General features: G+C 32.2%; 1 long non-coding RNA gene across 1 annotated transcript in view; it reads left to right on the top strand.

The window, feature by feature from the left end:
* Positions 1–300: 300 nt before the first annotated feature.
* Positions 301–23,830, top strand: part of LOC141325810 (uncharacterized) — a 110,993-nt gene continuing 87,463 nt past the window's right edge. Inside the window, exon 1 of the long non-coding RNA XR_012353844.1 lies at positions 301–733. This is a non-coding gene — a long non-coding RNA (uncharacterized lncRNA). The remainder of the gene's footprint in view (positions 734–23,830) is intronic.

The following is a 23,830-nucleotide window of genomic DNA, read 5'->3' as shown; positions in this document are numbered from 1 at the left end:
ATAAAGCTGATATGACGAGAATAAAGTCAAAATACTACAAGAATAATGTCAAAGTGTTGAAAATAAAAATATTCAGAGAATAATGACAATATTTTGGCTAAAAAGTCGAAATTATGAGAATAAAATGTAAATAAAGACGAAATTATGAGAATAAAGTCAAAATATTACAAGAATAAAGTCGAAATGTTTCGAGAATAAAGCTGAAATATATTGAGAATAAAGTTTGGCGGTAAAACTGACAGAATTTAAAGCTGAGCTGTTATATTAAAAGCAACAAAGCCCAAAATGATTGCTGTGCATCTGGCTACAAATAACTATCATTCCCAGTCAATGTGAATAGTCGCAAATATACCTCGTTCATACTAACCTGCCTACACTTCCCAGAGTGCAGTGCGGCGGGTGTGTGTCACGTGACGCTTGCGTGCGCGAGCATGAGCGCTGCAGTGCGCCGCTGACAGTCTCTCGCTGCAGTCAAAGCGAGCGTGTGTCCAGCAGCAGGTGTGTGGATCTTCAGGTGTGTTCCAGACAAACCGGATGACTTTCATGGGGATTCATGGGGATTGATGTCGTTTCGGTCAGTGTGGATGCTAACGGCTCTCAATCACGCGGGATACTGCTATGGATCTGTATTTGACGGCTTCTGGAGTTAACGTTACTTAACGTGTGGAATAAACTCGCTTTCAACGTTAAAGGATTGACAGAAGAAGAAGAAGCAGACGCCAATAATCATCTGGTAAAGTTTACCTCAGTTTTTTCACTCGGTGTGTTCTCGTTCAACTCTTCGTTAACGTCCATTATTAGCTTTCCTCAGCGATAGCGAACAGGATTTAATGCCTGTGGTTGATTGAAAAGTCGTTCGGAATTATTCTGATTCATACTATTATATCTGTTTATATATTTTGACTTGTTGTGTCATAGATAGCTCTTATTGAAACACATGTTCTTCGACACAGAATCATGTGTGGCTGGAAGTGTGACATGCAGCATCTTCTTTCTCCGTTACATGTGGTGTGTTTCTGGGTGTGAGTGTGTTTAGATAGTGGACAGAACCGCCTCTATTGTTGAGCCCTGGACAGAGATCCACTATATCCAGAGATCCCCAAACAAGACCTCCTTTCTCCTCTGGAGAGGGTCCCTATGTCCAACAGCAAGTGACTCTCATGGAAGCACAAAAGAGGCTGGAGTGTCCATAAAGCTGGTCGGAGCCCCGTCCCGAGAAGGACAAAGACACACTTTGTGTCCGCCGGGGGCCCTTGACTAAACACCAAGGGTCTTGTCTTTACCGCAGACCCCGGTGTCTCCTCTTCCTCATCCTGTTATCTTAAACCCGGAGCGGGAAGCACGTGTTTGTGTGGTGCTCTGAAGCTCTTTGGGCTGATTTGACCTGTTGACCTCTGAACGGGGCTGATTTGACCTTTGGGGTCACCCGCCGTTCTTGCGGTAAACGGGGGCCGAGTGGTGCTTGTGCGCCAGTAGCGCCGCAGGTGTTTACTGCGCTGTCATCCAACACATCTGCGGTAAACCACAAGAGGAATATAGAAAAGTTCATGCTCAGTTAAAATCACAAGGCTTTTTTAAACCACACCACTTTTTTTAAAAGCGCCGTTTACCTCGCAAAGGACAAAGCCTTTAACTTTTACTGTCAGGTACCACGGGTATATTTGTAGCAGTAGCCAAAAGTACATCGTTTGGGTTGAAATTGTCAGTTTCATGCCTAAAATCATTATGCGGTCTTCGTTTTGGAATCACACTCGTGGTCCCAGGCAGCAAAACTTACATTTTGTAACAAAATAATAGTAAAAAAAAAATTTGTTATTGTTTATTAATGTTTTTCCTCCGCATTTGTGCGGTTTTCGCAGTTTTTATGCTATTCTTTAAATATATATAAATTATTGAATAAATATTTTTAATAGGTTTCTATGCAAAAACGGCTTTTTATGTAAAAATCACTTTAGAAAATACCCACATTTTAAATTTTTACATTCATTCAGGGGGATAACACTGATCATTTGATATGGTTTAGTGTAAGATTTTTTGGAAAATGCAGTTTTAAAAGTTAAAAAAACATAACTTTCACCACTAGATGGCTGCGGAGCACTACTATTAATACATTGTATGGGTTGAAATTGTCAGTTTCATGCCTAAAATCATTATGCAGTCTTCGTTTTGGAATCACACTCGTGGTCCCAGGCGACAAATCTTACATTATGCAACAAAATAATAGTAAAAAAAAAAAAAAAAAAAAAATGTTTTTCCTGTTTATTAATGTTTTTACTCCGCATTTATGCGGTTTTCGCAGTTTTTATGCTATTCTTTAAATATATATAAATTATTGAATAAATATATATTTTTAATAGGTTTCTATGCAAAAACGGCTTTTTATGTAAAAATCACTTTAGAAAATACCCACATTTTAAACTTTCATTCAGGGGGATAACACTGATCATTTGACATGGTTTAGTGTAAGATTTTTTGGAAAATGCAGTTTTAAAAGTAAAAACAATATAACTTTCACCACTAGATGGCTGCGGAGCACTACTATTAATACATTGTATGGGTTGAAATTGTCAGTTTCATGCCTAAAATCATTATGCAGTCTTCGTTTTGGAATCACACTCGTGGTCCCAGGCGACAACTTAAAATTTGTAACAAAATAATAGTAAAAAAAAAAAAAAAAAAATGTTTTTCCTGTTTATTAATGTTTTTCCTCCGCATTTGTGCGGTTTTCGCCGTTTTTATGCTATTCTTTAAATATATATAAATTATTGAATAAATATATATTTTTAATAGGTTTCTATGGAAAAACGGCTTTTTATGTAAAAATCACTTTAGAAAATACCCACATTTTAAACTTTCATTCAGGGGGATAACACGGATCATTTGATATGGTTTAGTGTAAGATTTTTGGAAAATGCAGTTTTAAAAGTAAAAAAAACATAACTTTTACCACTAGATGGCTGCGGAGCACTACTATTAATACATTGTATGGGTTGAAATTGTCAGTTTCATGCCTAAAATCATTATGCAGTCTTCGTTTTGGAATCACACTCGTGGTCCCAGCCGACAAAACTTACATTTTGTAACAAAATAATAGTAAAAAAAATTTTTTTTTATTGTTTATTAATGTTTTTCCTCCGCATTTGTGCGGTTTTCGCAGTTTTTATGCTATTCTTTAAATATATATAAATTATTGAATAAATATATATTTTTAATAGGTTTCTATGCAAAAACGGCTTTTTATGTAAAAATCACTTTAGAAAATACCCACATTTTAAACTTTCGTTCATGGGGATAACATGGATCATTTGATATGGTTTAGTGTAACATTTTTTGAAAAATGCAGTTTTAAAAGTAAAAAAAAATATAACTTTTACCACTAGATGGCTGCGGAGCACTACTATTAATACATTGTATGGGTTGAAATTGTCAGTTTCATGCCTAAAATCATTATGCGGTCTTCGTTTTGGAATCACACTCGTGGTCCCAGGCGACAAAACTTAAAATTTGTAACAAAATAATAGTAAAAAAACAAAAAAAAAAATGTTTTTCCTGTTTATTAATGTTTTTCCTCCGCATTTGTGCGGTTTTCGCAGTTTTTATGCTATTCTTTAAATATATATAAATTAATAAATAAATATATATTTTTAATAGGTTTCTATGCAAAAACGGCTTTTTATGTAAAAATCACTTTAGAAAATACCCACATTTTAAACTTTCATTCATGGGGATAACACTGATCATTTGATATGGTTTAGTGTAACATTTTTTGGAAAATGCAGTTTTAAAAGTAAAAACAATATAACTTTCACCACTAGATGGCTGCGGAGCACTACTATTAATACATTGTATGGGTTGAAATTGTCAGTTTCGTGCCTAAAATCATTATGCGGTCTTCGTTCTGGAATCACACTCGTGGTCCCAGGCAGCAAAACTTACATTTTGTAACAAAATAATAGTAAAAAAAAATTTTTTTTCCTGTTTATTAATGTTTTTCCTCCGCATTTGTGCGGTTTTCGCCGTTTTTATGCTATTCTTTAAATATATATAAATTATTGAATAAATATATATTTTTAATAGGTTTCTATGGAAAAACAGCTTTTTATGTAGAAAATCACTTTAGAAAATACCCACATTTTAAACTTTCGTTCAGGGGGATAACACTGATCATTTGATATGGTTTAGTGTAACATTTTTTGAAAAATGCAGTTTTAAAAGTAAAAAAAAACATAACTTTTACCACTAGATGGCTGCGGAGCACTACTATTAACTGCTATTTGACCAACAATAAGATATCGTTTCACAGGTTTTTCAGTTGAGTTCATATCTACATATTATGACAATAAAAAATGCTTTTTTCGACAAAGTTAAGCATATTTTGTGCTGAAACAAAATCTATTACGTATTGAGTGGCAGCACACAGCATGAACATAAGAATGCAACAACGACATCTGTTTATTTTTTATTTGACAAATCATAAGAGAGCAGTTTTTATGGTCTCCAAATGTAGTCCTGTGTGTTTCATGATATGTAGATATGAACTCAACTGGAAAAAACTTGTGAAAAGAAATCTTTCAGGTGGTCAAATAGCAAAAAGCATATAGTGGAGCTCTGCAGCCACCTACTGCTAAAAGTATTTATTTATGTGTAAAACTGGATTTTCCAAAAGATGGGCAAAAATCTTACACTAAACCATGTGAAATTATCCATTTTATCCCCGTGAATGAAAGTTAGACATGTGGGTTTTTTATGAAAGGGAATTTTACAAAAAAAAAGCTGTTTTTGTGTGCAAACCTATAAAAAATATTTATTTATTAATTTATATATATTTAAGAAATATCCTAAATCCTCCAAAAGCCGCACACGTGAGGAGTAAAAACATTAATAAACAGGAAAATAGCATTTGTTTTGTTTTTTAACTATTATTTTATAACAAAAATTGCACGAACATGAGTATTTTTTTCACACTAACATAAAATCAAGCTATCATTCCAATGTATTGTTTCTGAATTAATCTGTAATTTGAATGAACAATGATTCAACGACTCGTTCATAAAGAGTCATTTACTTCATTTCTGAATGAATCGGGTGAGTCAGTGATTCAATGACTCATTCATAAAGAGTCATTTACTTCATTTCTGAATGAATCGGGTGAGTCAGTGATTCAATGACTCATTCATAAAGAGGCATTTACTTCATTTCTGAATGAATCGGGTGAGTCAATGATTCAGCGACTCATTCGTAAAGAGTCATTTACTTCATCTCTGAATGAATCGGGTGAGTCAATGATTCTGCGACTCATTCATAAAGAGTCATTTACTTCATTTCTGAATGAATCGGGTGAGTCAGTGATTCAATGACTCATTCATAAAGAGGCATTTACTTCATTTCTGAATGAATCGGGTGAGTCAATGATTCAGCGACTCGTTCATAAAGAGTCATTTACTTTATTCCTGAATGAATCGGGTGAGTCAATGATTCAGCGACTCGTTCATAAAGAGTCATTTCATTTCTGAATGAATCGAGTGAGTCAATGATTCAGCAACTTGTTCATAAAGAGTCAGTTACTTCATTTCTGAATGAATCGGGTGAGTCAATGATTCAGCAACTTGTTCATAAAGAGTCATTTACTTCATTTCTGAATGAATCGGGTGAGTCAATGATTCAGCGAGTCATTCATAAAGAGTCATTTAATTTCTGAATGAATCGAGTGAGTCAATGATTCAGCGACTCGTTCATAAAGTCATTTACTTCATTCCTGAATGAATCGAGTGAGTCAATGATTCAATGACTCGTTCATAAAGAGTCATTTCATTTCTGAATGAATCGAGTGAGTCAATGATTCAATGACTCGTTCATAAAGAGTCATTTACTTCATTTCTGAATGAATCGGGTGAGTCAATGATTCAGCGAGTCATTCATAAAGAGTCATTTAATTTCTGAATGAATCGAGTGAGTCAATGATTCAGCGACTCGTTCATAAAGTCATTTACTTCATTCCTGAATGAATCGAGTGAGTCAATGATTCAATGACTTGTTCATAAAGAGTCATTTCATTTCTGAATGAATCAAGTGAGTCAATGATTCAATCACTCGTTCATAAAGAGTCATTTACTTTATTCCTGAATGAATCGGGTGAGTCAATGATTCTGCGACTCGTTCATAAAGAGTCATTTCATTTCTGAATGAATCGAGTGAGTCAATGATTCAGCAACTTGTTCATAAAGAGTCAGTTACTTCATTTCTGAATGAATCGGGTGAGTCAATGATTCAGCAACTTGTTCATAAAGAGTCATTTACTTCATTTCTGAATGAATCGGGTGAGTCAATGATTCAGCGAGTCATTCATAAAGAGTCATTTAATTTCTGAATGAATCGAGTGAGTCAATGATTCAGCGACTCGTTCATAAAGTCATTTACTTCATTCCTGAATGAATCGAGTGAGTCAATGATTCAATGACTCGTTCATAAAGAGTCATTTCATTTCTGAATGAATCGAGTGAGTCAATGATTCAATGACTCGTTCATAAAGAGTCATTTACTTCATTTCTGAATGAATCGGGTGAGTCAATGATTCAGCGAGTCATTCATAAAGAGTCATTTAATTTCTGAATGAATCGAGTGAGTCAATGATTCAGCGACTCGTTCATAAAGTCATTTACTTCATTCCTGAATGAATCGAGTGAGTCAATGATTCAATGACTTGTTCATAAAGAGTCATTTCATTTCTGAATGAATCAAGTGAGTCAATGATTCAATCACTCGTTCATAAAGAGTCATTTACTTAATTTCTGAATGAATCGGGTGAGTCAATGATTCAATCACCTGTTCATAAAGAGTCATTTCATTCCTGAATGAATCAGGTGAGTAAATGATTCAGCGACTCATTCATAAAGAGTCATTTATTTTATTCCTAAATGAATCGGGGGAGTCAGTGAATCAGCAACTTGTTCCTAAAGAGAGTCATTTACTTCATTCCTGAATGATCAGACAACGTGAACAAATCAAATGAATGACTAATTTTTTAATAAATGAATGATTTTTGCTGCCTACTAATGGCAGTTTAAGTTTCTTATTCAAATAATTACTTAATTAAAAAAAAACAGTTCAAGTCATAATTCTGTTTTAATCAAATAGATTATTTTGTTCTAAGCTACTTTTTGTTTTCTCATTCAACACAATAATGGCTTTAAAATACCTTTTGGGTGATTTCTCATCCAAATTTGACGTGTAGTTCATTTAGATCAGGATAATTAATTGCCACATAGTGTATTTAAGCAGATTAAAATTTGAATCACTTGACAGCCCAAATACATGAATGTTGAAAGTTTAATTAGCTAGATTAGCAATGTTCTCTTCAAACCTTTTTTCCATGAGACTAGGTTGATGTGAAAGAGAAAACTGACCATAAGACAAAAAAAAAAAAAAAAAATTAATAGGCAGGGTTGCCAGGTTTTCATAACAAAACCCACCCAATTGTTACTCAAAACTAGCCCAATTGTGTTTGGAGGGGGTCCCCGTTTTTCTGGAGGTAAAATACATATTTTTTGGGACTAAATATCACATATTTGAGTCGCTTCAACCTGCGGACGTAGTGTTGAAGTAGCCCAATTCTGCGGGAAAACCGTGAACTTGGCAACACTGACTATAGGTCAAGTCTAGCAGCGCATGATTTTGTTAATGCATTTTTAAATGCAAAGAAACCAAAATAGCATTGGCTATTTAGCAGCTTCTACACATTTTTATTTGATAATGCATTTTCTTACAGCCAATGTCACCTGCTGCTCTTTCTTTGTTCTTCAGGGGTGTACAGATTGGAATTAAACCAGTGATAAAGTGTGACACGTTTTGAACTTCAGCAGTGAAGCTGAATGTTTTTGTCAGGGAGTAGATTGTCTGAGTTGTCCTCAACAGCAGGATTGTGATGGTGTCCTCACCTGTGCGGTTCAGGTGCAAACGTGACAGTGTGGGAACCTAACACAGGTGAGGAGAGTGTGTTTGCAGGCCCAGATCTCACATCTGTGTTGTGCATCTCTGCAGCCCAGTGAGAAATCTGAGAAAGATGGTATAAGCAGCAGTTATACTGTATGTGTGTGTGTGTGATACTGCAGTTATGAGTCCAGCGCACCGCACCGCACCTAACAATCGGGCTCTGTGCGCCGTACGCTCGCCGTGTCTCTCTGTGTGTGTGTTTAGCGCGGCTCCGGAGTCGGTCTGTCATTTGTTAGCGCTGCGGAAACAATGGGCAGCTTGTCTCTGGGGTGGCGATGCTGCAGAGAGGGGGTCTGGGATCGGCCTGCCGCAGACCAAGAACAAGCGTCTGTCTGATGGAAGGACCTGCTGACCCTTCCTTAGGAAAATGGGAGCTTTGTTCAGAGGTGTGTGTGTGTGAGAGTGTGTTTATGCTGCTGTGTGTGGGAATGTGTCTATCAATGGAAGAGGCTGAGAAAACCAAATGGCCAGATGAAAGGTCAGAGAAAACCGTTTCTGTGTTGCACAAATTCCCTTGATTCCTGCACAGAAAGCCAGCAGGTTTTGGCTAGTGATGGGTCTTGATGGATGTGTTAAGTCCCAGATAGCACACGTACATCTGCAAGAGTGTGCATGCCTGGTAGACGTCTGTAAGATGTCAGTTTTACATGCATTCTAATATAGAAACATCTTAAAGACATCTAATAGACGTCTATTTGACATCTGATGGGAAACGTCCAATAGATGTATTGCAGATGACCAAACTACATCTGGCAGACGTCTGTAAGATGTCAGTTTTACATGCATTCTAATATAGAAACATCTTAAAGACATCTAATGGACGTCTATTTGACATCTGATGGGAAACGTCCAGTAGATGTATTGCAGATGAGCAAACTACATCTGGCAGACGTCTGTAAGATGTCAGTTTTACATGCATTCTAATATAGAAACATATTAAAGACATCTATGTGACATCTGATAGGAAACATCCAAAAGACATGTTGCAGATGAGCAAACGTCTTGCAGATGTAAATGCAGACATCAAATAGATGACTCCAAGATGAACATGTTCTATCAGGGTAGACGTCTATTTGACATCTTCAAGACATCTAATACTCAGATAGCACATGTATGTCCGCAAGATGTCTGTTAAAGATCTCTTGATCTGGAAAGCATCTGCTGTCTACAAACGTCTGGCAGACGTCTGTAAGATGTCAGTTTTATATGCATTCTAATATAGAAACATCTTAAAGACATCTAATAGATGTCTATTTGACATCTGATAGGAAACATCCAATAGATGTATTGCAGATGAGCAAACCACATCTGGCAGACGTCTGTAAGATGCCAGTTTTACATGCATTCTAAATTAGAAAAACATCTTGAAGACATCTATTTGACATATGATAGGAAACATCCAGAAGACGTCCTGCAGATGTAAATGCTATCTATCAGGGTAGAAGTCTATTTGACATCTTAAAGACATCTAATTCCCAGATAGCACACGCACGTCTGCAATATGTCTGTTAAAGATCTCTTGATCTGGAAAGCATTTGCTGTGTACAAATGTCTGGCAGACGTCTGCAAGATGTCAGTTTTGCATACATTCTAATATAGAAAAACATCTTAAGGACATCTATTTGACATCTGATAGGAAACATCCAGAAGACTTCTTGCAGATGTAAATGCAGACGTCAAATAGATGTCTCCAAAATGAACATGTTCTATCAGGGTAGACATCTTAAAGACATCTAATACTCAGATAGCACACGCACGTCTGCAATATTTCTGTTAAAGATCTCTTGATCTGGAAAGCATCTGCTGTGCACAAATGTCTGGCAGACGTCTGTAAGATGTCAGTTTAGCATACATTCTAATATAGAAAAACATCTTAAAGACATCTATTTGACATCTGATAGGAAACATCCAGAAGACGTCTTGCAGATGTAAATGCAGTCGTCAAATAGATGTCTCTGAGATGAACATGTTCTGTCAGGTTAGACATCTCTTTGACATCTTAAAGACATCTAATACTCAGATAGCACACGTACGTCTGCAAGATGTCTGTTAAAGATCTCTTGATCTGGAAAGCATCTGCTGTCTACAAACGTCTGGCAGACGTCTGTAAGATGTCAGTTTTATATGCATTCTAATATAGAAACATCTTAAAGACATCTAATAGATGTCTATTTGACATCTGATAGGAAACATCCAATAGATGTATTGCAGATGAGCAAACCACATCTGGCAGACGTCTGTAAGATGCCAGTTTTACATGCATTCTAAATTAGAAAAACATCTTGAAGACATCTATTTGACATATGATAGGAAACATCCAGAAGACGTCCTGCAGATGTAAATGCTATCTATCAGGGTAGAAGTCTATTTGACATCTTAAAGACATCTAATTCCCAGATAGCACACGCACGTCTGCAATATGTCTGTTAAAGATCTCTTGATCTGGAAAGCATTTGCTGTGTACAAATGTCTGGCAGACGTCTGCAAGATGTCAGTTTTGCATACATTCTAATATAGAAAAACATCTTAAGGACATCTATTTGACATCTGATAGGAAACATCCAGAAGACTTCTTGCAGATGTAAATGCAGACGTCAAATAGATGTCTCCAAAATGAACATGTTCTATCAGGGTAGACATCTTAAAGACATCTAATACTCAGATAGCACACGCACGTCTGCAATATTTCTGTTAAAGATCTCTTGATCTGGAAAGCATCTGCTGTGCACAAATGTCTGGCAGACGTCTGTAAGATGTCAGTTTAGCATACATTCTAATATAGAAAAACATCTTAAAGACATCTATTTGACATCTGATAGGAAACATCCAGAAGACGTCTTGCAGATGTAAATGCAGTCGTCAAATAGATGTCTCTGAGATGAACATGTTCTGTCAGGTTAGACATCTCTTTGACATCTTAAAGACATCTAATACTCAGATAGCACACGTACGTCTGCAAGATGTCTGTTAAAGATCTCTTGATCTGGAAAGCATCTGCTGTCTACAAACGTCTGGCAGACGTCTGTAAGATGTCAGTTTTATATGCATTCTAATATAGAAACATCTTAAAGACATCTAATAGATGTCTATTTGACATCTGATAGGAAACATCCAATAGATGTATTGCAGATGAGCAAACCACATCTGGCAGACGGCTGTAAGATGCCAGTTTTACATGCATTCTAAATTAGAAAAACATCTTGAAGACATCTATTTGACATCTGATAGGAAACATCCAGAAGACGTCTTGCAGATGTAAATGCTATCTATCAGGGTAGAAGTCTATTTGACATCTTAAAGACATCTAATTCCCAGATAGCACACGCACGTCTGCAATATGTCTGTTAAAGATCTCTTGATCTGGAAAGCATCTGCTGTGCACAAATGTCTGGCAGACGTCTGTAAGATGTCAGTTTTATATGCATTCTAATATAGAAACATCTTAAAGACATCTAATAGATGTCTATTTGACATCTGATAGGAAACATCCAATAGATGTATTGCAGATGAGCAAACCACATCTGGCAGACGGCTGTAAGATGCCAGTTTTACATGCATTCTAAATTAGAAGAACATCTTGAAGACCTCTATTTGACATCTGATAGGAAACATCCAGAAGACGTCTTGCAGATGTAAATGCTATCTATCAGGGTAGAAGTCTATTTGACATCTTAAAGACATCTAATTCCCAGATAGCACACGCACGTCTGCAATATGTCTGTTAAAGATCTCTTGATCTGGAAAGCATCTGCTGTGTACAAATGTCTGGCAGACGTCTGCAAGATGTCAGTTTTGCATACATTCTAATATAGAAAAACATCTTAAAGACATCTATTTGACATCTGATAGGAAACATCCAGAAGACTTCTTGCAGATGTAAATGCAGTCGTCAAATAGATGTCTCTGAGATGAACATGATCTGTCAGGTTAGACATCTCTTTGACATCTTCAAGACATCTAATACTCACATAGCACACGTACGTCTGCAAGATGTCTGTTAAAGATCTCTTGATCTGGAAAGCATCTGCTGTCTACAAACGTCTGGCAGACATCCTATAGATGTCCATTTGACATCTGATAGGAAACGTCCAATAGATGTATTGCAGACGTCAAATTTAAGAACTGCTGACAGTCTATTCCTGAAGCCTCGACATTGCACATACAGCACGTCAACTTCCCTGATAGCACACATACATCTTGGAGACGTCTATTTCTCATCTGCAGTACGTCTAGTGGACGTCAAACAGACGTCTATTAGATGTCTTTAAGATGTTTATGAATTAGAATGCATCTTACAGACGTTTGTACACAGCAGATGCTTTCCAGATCAAGAGATCTTTAACAGACATATTGCAAGCGTACGTGTGCTATCTAGGCATTAGATGTCTTTAAGATGTCCAATAAACGTCTACCCTGATAGAACATGTACGTTTCGGAGACATCTTTTTGACGTCTGCATTTACATCTGCAAGACATAGTTTGCTCATCTGCAATGCATCTATTGGATGTTTCCTATCAGATGTCAAATAGATGTCTTTAAGATGTTTCTATATTAGAATGCATGTAAAATTGACATCTTACAAATGTCTGCCTGACGTTTGCAGACAGCAGATGCTTTCCAGATCAAGAGATCTTTAACAGACGTCTTGCAGACGCATGTGAGCTATCTGGGTTTGTCTGAAATGCCCCTTTCAGGTTTCTGATTCTATTAATGAGCTGATGAGATGAATCAGGTGTGCAAAGTGTGGTTGGGAACCACTTTTGATGTTAAAGAAGCGTCCCAAAGTAAAGTGGCCTTCATGTCCAACAGGGTTTGGTTTGTGGTTTTGGTTTATAAACGTATAAACATCCATTTATGCTGAAGTCTGCGGTCGTCTCTGTTGGTCTTGATCATGACATGCGAGTCAGTGACTCAGACAGCAGCCTTAACGCATGCCTCTCTTTTCAAAAGAAGGCATGTTTTTGTCCTAGTTTGTCTGTTCTCTGAAACTGAATTGTGCTTGAAGTCATGATTGTCAAAGACAGTGCAGTCTCTGTATTTTTCTCAAGTCTAGCAGAAATATGAGACTGATGAAGACATTGCATTATTTAGTGGTTTGTGGCGCCACCTGGTGGCCAGTGACAGTAGTTTCAGTGTGAGATCAGTGGTTCTCAACTAGCTCTGCAAGCTATTTAGATGAATACATTGTTAGTATTTGAAAATAATCAAACTGGAATTCTAATTTATAATATATAATTTTTTTTATTATAATTTTTTTTTTTGAAGCATAGTTCTTGTAACTTGTAACTTCTGGAATCACAATATAAATCAAGGTTAAATTAGTTAATACATCAGTGTTCTCAGTGTATGTTACTTACAAAAAAAGTTGGAAAGTAATGAATATTGTATTGGAGTCGAAAATGTTGAGAAGCACTGATTTAGAAAGACTTGTGCATTGTCGTGTTAGAATGGAAAAGGCTCCTGTCTAATTAGAAGCACACAATCCCCTAGAACGTCATTATATGCTTAAACATTAGTATTTGTACTCCTGGAAATGACTAAAGTAGTCAAACCTCTCAATACTTTTGGCACTATATTGTATGCACAAATGTCTGTAAGATGGTCTCTAGATAGGCGGCTCACTAGGGTTTAAGACTCTATCTCGGTGTGTTTGCAATAGACATATTTCTGCTGGATAATGACAAACGCTGACAGTGAAACTCCTCTGTGTGTAAATGCATTTCTTGGTCACAGTGCGCCCTCTGGTGGTGAGTCATGAACGGCACACTCGAGCTGAAATAAATCTCTAATTTCTGTGACAAGGAAATTTTCATGGCAAAGAAGGACTATGCAATTCATCTGATCACTCTTCATAACATTCATGTTTCATTCATTCTCTCGTGCAGAAAGTCCAAAACACACTCGTTTGATGGAAGTCATAATAACTTCTGATGTATCAGGATGTAAAAGGCTGAATTCAGGTCATGCAGTTTCTGGAATATCCTTGAAAGTTAGGAAATGTGATATTTATTTTGTCACGGAAAATCAATTTTTGTTTGTTGTTGATTCGAATTTTGTTGTATCACGTTGTTTCACATGTTTTGGCTGTTATTGTTATGGTCATGAAAGCATGAAAAACATCAATTAAAGTCTATTTAACAGGTAAAAGCAAAAAAAGTATGGATGGATCCGTTCATTATAGGTCATGGAAATTCAGCTTTTTAATCCGTGAAAAACAAGCATAAACCCTAACTGATCAAACCTGAAGACGGTAAACAATTGTGACCCTGGACCACAAAACCAGTCATAAGGTGTTAAAAAAACAAAATAAAAACGAAAAAACAATAAGCTTTAAATTAAATATCATATTTTTGTTTGATACTGACAGCTGTTTGGGGATATATTACATGTTGAAATGTTTTTTTGCCACCAGTTTTATTACTTTTTTGGTTTATGAAATCTGCCCTTCTGCTGGAATCAGAATAATCCATTTTTATTTATTTATTTAAAAGTATCCCAATCTTACTAAAACATTTTGAACAACACAAACTGAGGATTTAATCCGGATCAAAAACAAGATTTTGTCATCTAAGCCAAATTCAGATTTTTTTTTTCTTTCAAACATTGCATTTTCAAGATTTGATTCGGTCTGATGGCTAAAATCTAATTACTTTTGTGCCACTGGCCCCAGGTGTTTTTACATTGGACATTAAATCCTTAAATCTTTCAATCCTCCAATATCCAATATTTTTTGTCATTTAAATACAAGAATGAGATTTCTATGACCTTATTAACAAACTAAGTGTGTTTTAAATGCACAATAACCAGGTTTATATATATATATATATATGTTTTAGTCAACAATACACGGCATGGGTCAAAATGAGAGTTTTTTTTCTTTTATGCCAAAAATCATTAGGATATTAGGTGTTCCATGAAGATATTTTGTAAATTTCCTACTGGAGATATTTGAATGCCCTTTTAGATACTGGGTCTTACTAAACTTTTCTTTTGGCATCTTTATTTTTAGTGCTCTATGAGATTCGGTTCCAGAGATATTGGAACTTCAATATGGCTCCCAGAGTAAATGGCTGAAATCAAAACGTGTGAATGTGCCATATTGAAATTCCAATATCTCTGGAACCAAATCTCATAGGGCATTAAAAATAAAGATGTTAAAAGAAAAGTTTGTCAAGACCCAATATCTAAAAAGCTATTCCAATATCTTTAATACTTCTTGAGTTGCATGCATGCAAACTTTAGAGAAAAGCTTAAAAAAAGTGCCGTTTCCCCATTTTCGAATGGTCACCATTGGCACACAGTACAATAAAGATTGCTAAAGTCAACAGGTTTTACTAATAGATCGACCGATCTCTGTGTACAAATAACACTGTGATGCTGCCATCTTTCTGAACTCATTTTTACCGACTCTGAATCTCTGAAAAAAATGTCACTTGGACCTCTCTCTAAAAAATAGTTAACAACTCAGTAAATATTCATCCATGACATTTAACATGAAAGACTATTGTAGAATATTATAGAAATTTTACTCAAGAAGTAAAAGATATTTGAACACATTTGAATTCAGACATTGGTCTTTAAATAAAAGTAAAATATAATTAAAATCTAAATCTAATATTGATAAAAGTATCAGCTGCGTACACAATGACCAACATTTGGTTTTCGGCGACTGGCCACAACAATTTGGACACAGAGCCCCATTGAGATCTCTATATCTCTGGGAATAAATGATGTAGGGCCTTGAAAATGGAGATTCTAACAGAAGTGTTCATAAAGAACTAGACTCTCAAATCGTACTGTGATATCTTTAATACTCCTTGAGTTATAGGCACGTGATCTTTGGAAAAAGAACATTTATGGCACTCAGACAGGTGTGTTCAATGCAGTTGGTTTGACAGAAAGAAATGAGACGCATCTCTAGTTTCAACATTATTTGTTCGTCAGACATTCCTTTTTAGAAGAAAATAAGTATCGTGTTTTTTAAAACTTACCAACATCAGGTTTTTGAGCTCTGAAAATGTCCACATTTGAACAATTTACTCCTGGAGCCATACTGAAGTGCTAATATCTCTAGAGCCAAATCTCACAAAGCATTCAAAATAGAGATACTAGAAGAAAAGCTTGGTAAGACCCAATATCTAAAAGGGCATTGAGATATCTTTAAGACTTCTTGAGTTATGGGCACGTGAACTTCGGAAAAAGAACATTTATGGCACTCAGACAGGTGTGTTCAATGCAGTTGGTTTGACAGAAAGAAATGAGACACATCTCTAGTTTCGACATTATTTGTTCGTCAGACATTCCTTTTTAGAAGAAAATAAGTATCGTGTTTTTTAAAACTTACCAACATTAGGTTTTTGAGCACTGAAAATGTCCACATTTGAACAATTTACTCCTGGAGCCATACTGAAGTGCTAATATCTCTAGAGCCAAATCTCACAAAGCATTCAAAATAGAGATACTAAAAGAAAAGCTTGGCAAGACCCAATATCTAAAAGGGCGTTGAGATATCTTTAATACTCCTTGAGTTATAGGCACGTGATCTTCGGAAAAAGAACATTTATGGCACTCAGACAGGTGTGTTCAATGACAGAAAGAAATGAGACGCATCTCTAGTTTCGACATTATTTGTTCGTCAGACTTTCCTTTTTAGAAGAAAATAAGTATGGTATTTTTTAAAACTTGCCAACATCAGGTTTTTGAGCACTGAAAATGTCCACATTTTAACAATTTACTCCTGGAGCCATACTGAAGTGCTAATATCTCTAGAGCCAGATCTCATAAAGCATTCAAAATAGAGATACTAAAAGAAAAGCTTGGTAAGACCCAATATCTAAAAGGGCGTTGAGATATCTTTAAGACTTCTTGAGTTGCATGCAGGCAAACTTTGGAAAAGTGCTGATTCCCCATTTTTGAACCCCATTGGCACATGATGCAACACAGATTTTAAGTGCATTTGTTCAGATGTCTCCTATCTAGGTCACGCTCTTGTGTTTGCCGGCTTGTGAGGGCTTGTCTTTGTTGACGTTGGCATCTGTTTCAGTCCTCAGTTTGATTGGACACATGAGGGTTATGGGGTTGTTCTCTGGTCTTTTATCAGTTAATCATTGAGTCGCACCGTTGTATCTCTCTCAGTGTTTTTGATCAGGAGTCTGTGAGTCCCAGCGGTGAGCACTAGATGGCACTGTGACTCTGTTGAAGATCCTCCACTAAACCCAGAGTACTCTGCCGTCGTATTAAAACCGTCCGCCTTTGAAGATCAAAGCTCCGGCGCTCAGAGATAACATCCACCTCCGCCTCATAAAGAGGATCTTCTGCTGCTCTGGCTTTGATCAGGGCCAATGAGATCCGCCGTTGACTTCTCTTTCCGAATGGTGTGAACCTGGGTGAGGCTCGTCGGTGCGAAAGGTTGAACTTCACCGTTTGTACTTAATCATTTGACGAGCGTTTGTTCGGCTTGACAGGCGTCTGGAACGGCCGGTTTGGACAAATCCAGGAGACGCGGAAACAGCCGATGCCAAACTCTCAGTTGGTCCGCAGCCAGATCTCTGGTCACGCCGCGTCCTGATTGGCCGACAGTAATAGCTGCGCTATAAAAGACTGCTCTGTTTCTCACACTGTCAGTCTGATCAATGCTCCCACAGTTATTTACATTCGTTTTCAGCATTTGGACTTTATTCTTGAAATATTACAACTTTAGTCTCATAATCTCATCCTTATTTATATTTATTTTCATCTTTTTGACTTTATTCTCATATTTCATCTTAATTCTTGCCATTTCGACTTTATTGTAGAAATACTTTGACTTTATTCTTGTAGTATTTTGACTTTATTCTCATATTTCATCTTAATTCTTATAATTTGGACTTTATTGTAGAAATATTTTGACTTTATTCTCATAATATCAACTTTATTTTCATCATTTTGATTTTATTCTTGAAATATTACAACTTTATTCTCATAATCTCATCTTTATTTATATTTTATTTTCATCATTTGGACTTTATTCTTGAAATATTATGACTTTATTCTTATAATTTTGACTTTATTCTCATATTTCATCTAAATTTTTGTAATTTTGACTTTATTGTAGAAATATTTTGACTTTATTCTTGTAGTATTTTGACATTATTCTCATAATATAAACTTTATTTTCATTATTTTGACTTTATTCTTGAAATATTACAACTTTATTCTCATAATTTCATCTTTATTTACATATTATTTTCATCATTTGGACTTAATTCTTGAAATATTACAACTTTATTCTCATAATTTCATCTTTATTTACATATTATTTTCATCATTTGGACTTAATTCTTGAAATATTTTGACTTTATTCTCATAATATCAACTTTATTTTCATTATTTTGACTTTATTCTTGAAATATTATGACTTTATTCTCATAATTTGGACTTTATTGTCTAAATATTTCGTCTTTATTCTCAAAACATTTAGAGTTTATTCTTATAACTTGGATTTTATTGTAGAAATACTTTGACATTATTGTTGGAGTATTTTGACATTATTCTCATATCAACAACTTTATTTTCATTCTCATAATATTTTTTACTTTATTATCATAATTTAGACTTTATATTTTAATATTTAACTTTATTCTTGTAATTTTTGTCTTTATTCTTGAAACCTTTTGACTTTATTCTCGAAACACTTAGACTTTATTCTCATATTTCAACTTTATTCTTATAATTTGGACTTTATTGTAGAAATATTTTGACTTTATTCTCATAATATCAACTTTATTTTCATTATTTTGACTTTATTCTTGCAATATTACAACTTTATTCTCATAATCTCATCTTTATTTACATATTATTTTCATAATTTGGACTTAATTCTTGAAATATTATGACTTTATTCTCATAATTTGGACTTTATTGTCTAAATATTTCATCTTTATTCTCAAAACATGTAGAGTTTATTCTTATAATTTGGATTTTATTGTAGAAATACTTTGACATTATTGTTGGAGTATTTTGACATTATTCTCATAATATCAACTTTATTTTCATTTCGATTTTGTCAAAATATTGTATCGCTATTCTCAAAAGTTTTTTACTTTATTCTCATAATAATTTTTTAGTTTATTATCATAATTTAGACTTTATATTTTAATATTTAACTTGATTCTTGTAATTTTGACTTTATTCTCAAAATATTATGACTTTATTCTCATATTTCATCTTAATTCTTATAATTTTGACTTTATTGTAGAAATATTTCAAGTTTATTCTTGTAGTATTTTGACATTATTCTCATAATATCAACTTTATTTTCATCATTTTGACTTTGTCTAAATATTTTATCGCTATTCTCAAAACATTTAGACTTTATTCTCATAATTTCAACTTCATTCTCAACTTTTTCACTTTATTCTCATAATGTTTTTTACTTTATTATCATAATTTAGACTTTATATTTTAATATTTAACTTTATTCTTGTAATTTTTGTCTTTATTCTCAAAAAATTATGACTTTATTACCATATTTCATCTTAATTCTTGTAATTTGGACTTTATTGTAGAAATATTATGACTTTATTCTTGTAGTATTTTGACATTATTCTCATAATATCAACTTTATTTTCATCATTTTGACTCTGTCTAAATATTTCGATTTTATTCTCAAAACATTTGACATTTTTATCGTAATTTTGATTTTATCCTCAACACATTTAGTTTATTCTTATAATTTGGACTTTATTGTAGAAATACTTTGACATTATTCTCATAATATCAACTTTATTTTCATCATTTTGACTTTGTCTAAATATTTTATCGCTATTCTCAAAATATTTAGACTTTATTCTCATAATTTCAACTTCATTCTCAACTTTTTCACTTTATTCTCATAATGTTTTTTACTTTATTATCATAATTTAGACTTTATATTTTAATATTTAACTTTATTCTTATAATTTTGACTTTATTGTAGAAATATTTTGACTTTATTCTTGTAGTATTTTGACATTATTCTCATAATATCAACTTTATTTTCATCATTTTGACTTTGTCTAAATATTTTATCGCTATTCTCAAAACATTTCGACTTTATTTTCATAATTTCAACTTTATTCTCAACTTTTTCACTTTATTCTCATAATGTTTTTTACTTTATTATCATAATTTAGACTTTATATTTTAATATTTAACTTAATTCTTGTAATTTGGACTTTATTGTAGAAATATTTCGACTTTATTCTAGTTGTATTTTGACATTATTCTCATAATATCAACTTTATTTTCATTATTTTGACTTTGTCTAAATATTTCTATTTTATTCTCAAAACATTTGACATTTTTATCGTAATTTTGATTTTATCCTCAACACATTTAGTTTATTCTTATAATTTGGACTTTATTGTAGAAATACTTTGACATTATTCTCATAATATAAACTTTTTTTTATCATTTTGACTGTCTAAATATTTTATCGCTATTCTCAAAATATTTAGACTTTATTTTCATAATTTCAACTCATTCTCAAAACTTTTTCACTTTATTCTCATAATATTTTTTTACTTTATTATCATAATTTAGACTTTATATTTAAATATTTAACTTTATTCTTGTAATTTTTGTCTTTATTCTCAAAATATTATGACTTTATTCCCATATTTCATATTTATTCTTATAATTTGGACTTTATTGTAGAAATATTTTGACTTTATTCTTGTAGTATTTTGACATTATTCTCATAATATCAACTTTATTTTCATCATTTCGATTTTATCATCTTTATTTACGTTTTATTTTCATCATTTGGACTTTATCCTTGAAATATTATGACTTTATTCTCATAATTTTGACTATTGTCTAAATATTTTGTCTTAATTCTCAAAACATTTGAACTTTTTATCGTAATTTTGACTTTGTTCTCAAAACATTTAGTTTATTCTTATAATTTGGACTTTATTGTAGAAATACTTTGACTTTATTCTCATAATATCAACTTTATTTTCATCATTTTGACTTTGTCTAAATATTTTATCGCTATTCTCAAAACATTTCGACTTTATTTTCATAATTTCAACTTCATTCTCAACTTTTTCACTTTGTTCTCATAATGTTTTTTACTTTATTATCATAATTTAGACTTTATATTTTAATATTTAACTTAATTCTTGTAATTTTTGTCTTTATTCTCAAAATATTATGACTTTATTCTAGTTGTATTTTGACATTATTCTCATAATATCAACTTTATTTTCATTATTTTGACTTTGTCTAAATATTTCTATTTTATTCTCAAAACATTTGACATTTTTATCGTAATTTTGATTTTATCCTCAACACATTTAGTTTATTCTTATAATTTGGACTTTATTGTAGAAATACTTTGACATTATTCTCATAATATAAACTTTTTTTTATCATTTTGACTGTCTAAATATTTTATCGCTATTCTCAAAATATTTAGACTTTATTCTCATAATTTCAACTCATTCTCAAAACTTTTTCACTTTATTCTCATAATATTTTTTTACTTTATTATCATAATTTAGACTTTATATTTTAATATTTAACTTTATTCTTGTAATTTTTTGACTTTTTGACCTTTTGACTTTATTCTCGAAACACTTAGACTTTATTCTTGTAATTTGGACTTTATTGTAGAAATATTTTGACTTTATTCTTGTAGTATTTTGACATTATTCTCATAATATCAACTTTATTTTCATCATTTTGACTTTGTCTAAATATTTTATCGCTATTCTCAAAACATTTAGACTTTATTCTCATAATTTCAACTTCATTCTCAACTTTTTCACTTTATTCTCATAATGTTTTTTACTTTATTATCATAATTTAGACTTTATATTTTAATATTTAACTTTATTCTTGTAATTTTTGTCTTTATTCTCAAAAAATTATGACTTTATTACCATATTTCATCTTAATTCTTGTAATTTGGACTTTATTGTAGAAATATTATGACTTTATTCTTGTAGTATTTTGACATTATTCTCATAATATCAACTTTATTTTCATCATTTTGACTCTGTCTAAATATTTCGATTTTATTCTCAAAACATTTGACATTTTTATCGTAATTTTGATTTTATCCTCAACACATTTAGTTTATTCTTATAATTTGGACTTTATTGTAGAAATACTTTGACATTATTCTCATAATATCAACTTTATTTTCATCATTTTGACTTTGTCTAAATATTTTATCGCTATTCTCAAAATATTTAGACTTTATTCTCATAATTTCAACTTCATTCTCAACTTTTTCACTTTATTCTCATAATGTTTTTTACTTTATTATCATAATTTAGACTTTATATTTTAATATTTAACTTTATTCTTATAATTTTGACTTTATTGTAGAAATATTTTGACTTTATTCTTGTAGTATTTTGACATTATTCTCATAATATCAACTTTATTTTCATCATTTTGACTTTGTCTAAATATTTTATCGCTATTCTCAAAACATTTCGACTTTATTTTCATAATTTCAACTTTATTCTCAACTTTTTCACTTTATTCTCATAATGTTTTTTACTTTATTATCATAATTTAGACTTTATATTTTAATATTTAACTTAATTCTTGTAATTTGGACTTTATTGTAGAAATATTTCGACTTTATTCTAGTTGTATTTTGACATTATTCTCATAATATCAACTTTATTTTCATTATTTTGACTTTGTCTAAATATTTCTATTTTATTCTCAAAACATTTGACATTTTTATCGTAATTTTGATTTTATCCTCAACACATTTAGTTTATTCTTATAATTTGGACTTTATTGTAGAAATACTTTGACATTATTCTCATAATATAAACTTTTTTTTATCATTTTGACTGTCTAAATATTTTATCGCTATTCTCAAAATATTTAGACTTTATTTTCATAATTTCAACTCATTCTCAAAACTTTTTCACTTTATTCTCATAATATTTTTTTACTTTATTATCATAATTTAGACTTTATATTTAAATATTTAACTTTATTCTTGTAATTTTTGTCTTTATTCTCAAAATATTATGACTTTATTCCCATATTTCATATTTATTCTTATAATTTGGACTTTATTGTAGAAATATTTTGACTTTATTCTTGTAGTATTTTGACATTATTCTCATAATATCAACTTTATTTTCATCATTTCGATTTTATCATCTTTATTTACGTTTTATTTTCATCATTTGGACTTTATCCTTGAAATATTATGACTTTATTCTCATAATTTTGACTATTGTCTAAATATTTTGTCTTAATTCTCAAAACATTTGAACTTTTTATCGTAATTTTGACTTTGTTCTCAAAACATTTAGTTTATTCTTATAATTTGGACTTTATTGTAGAAATACTTTGACTTTATTCTCATAATATCAACTTTATTTTCATCATTTTGACTTTGTCTAAATATTTTATCGCTATTCTCAAAACATTTCGACTTTATTTTCATAATTTCAACTTCATTCTCAACTTTTTCACTTTGTTCTCATAATGTTTTTTACTTTATTATCATAATTTAGACTTTATATTTTAATATTTAACTTAATTCTTGTAATTTTTGTCTTTATTCTCAAAATATTATGACTTTATTCTAGTTGTATTTTGACATTATTCTCATAATATCAACTTTATTTTCATTATTTTGACTTTGTCTAAATATTTCTATTTTATTCTCAAAACATTTGACATTTTTATCGTAATTTTGATTTTATCCTCAACACATTTAGTTTATTCTTATAATTTGGACTTTATTGTAGAAATACTTTGACATTATTCTCATAATATAAACTTTTTTTTATCATTTTGACTGTCTAAATATTTTATCGCTATTCTCAAAATATT

Source organism: Garra rufa, chromosome 1 (assembly GCF_049309525.1).
Source record: "Garra rufa chromosome 1, GarRuf1.0, whole genome shotgun sequence".
In the NCBI taxonomy this organism is placed as follows: Eukaryota; Metazoa; Chordata; class Actinopteri; order Cypriniformes; family Cyprinidae; genus Garra; species Garra rufa.
Note: the sequence above shows the minus strand (reverse complement) of the source record. Positions and strands in the feature narration are given on the sequence as shown.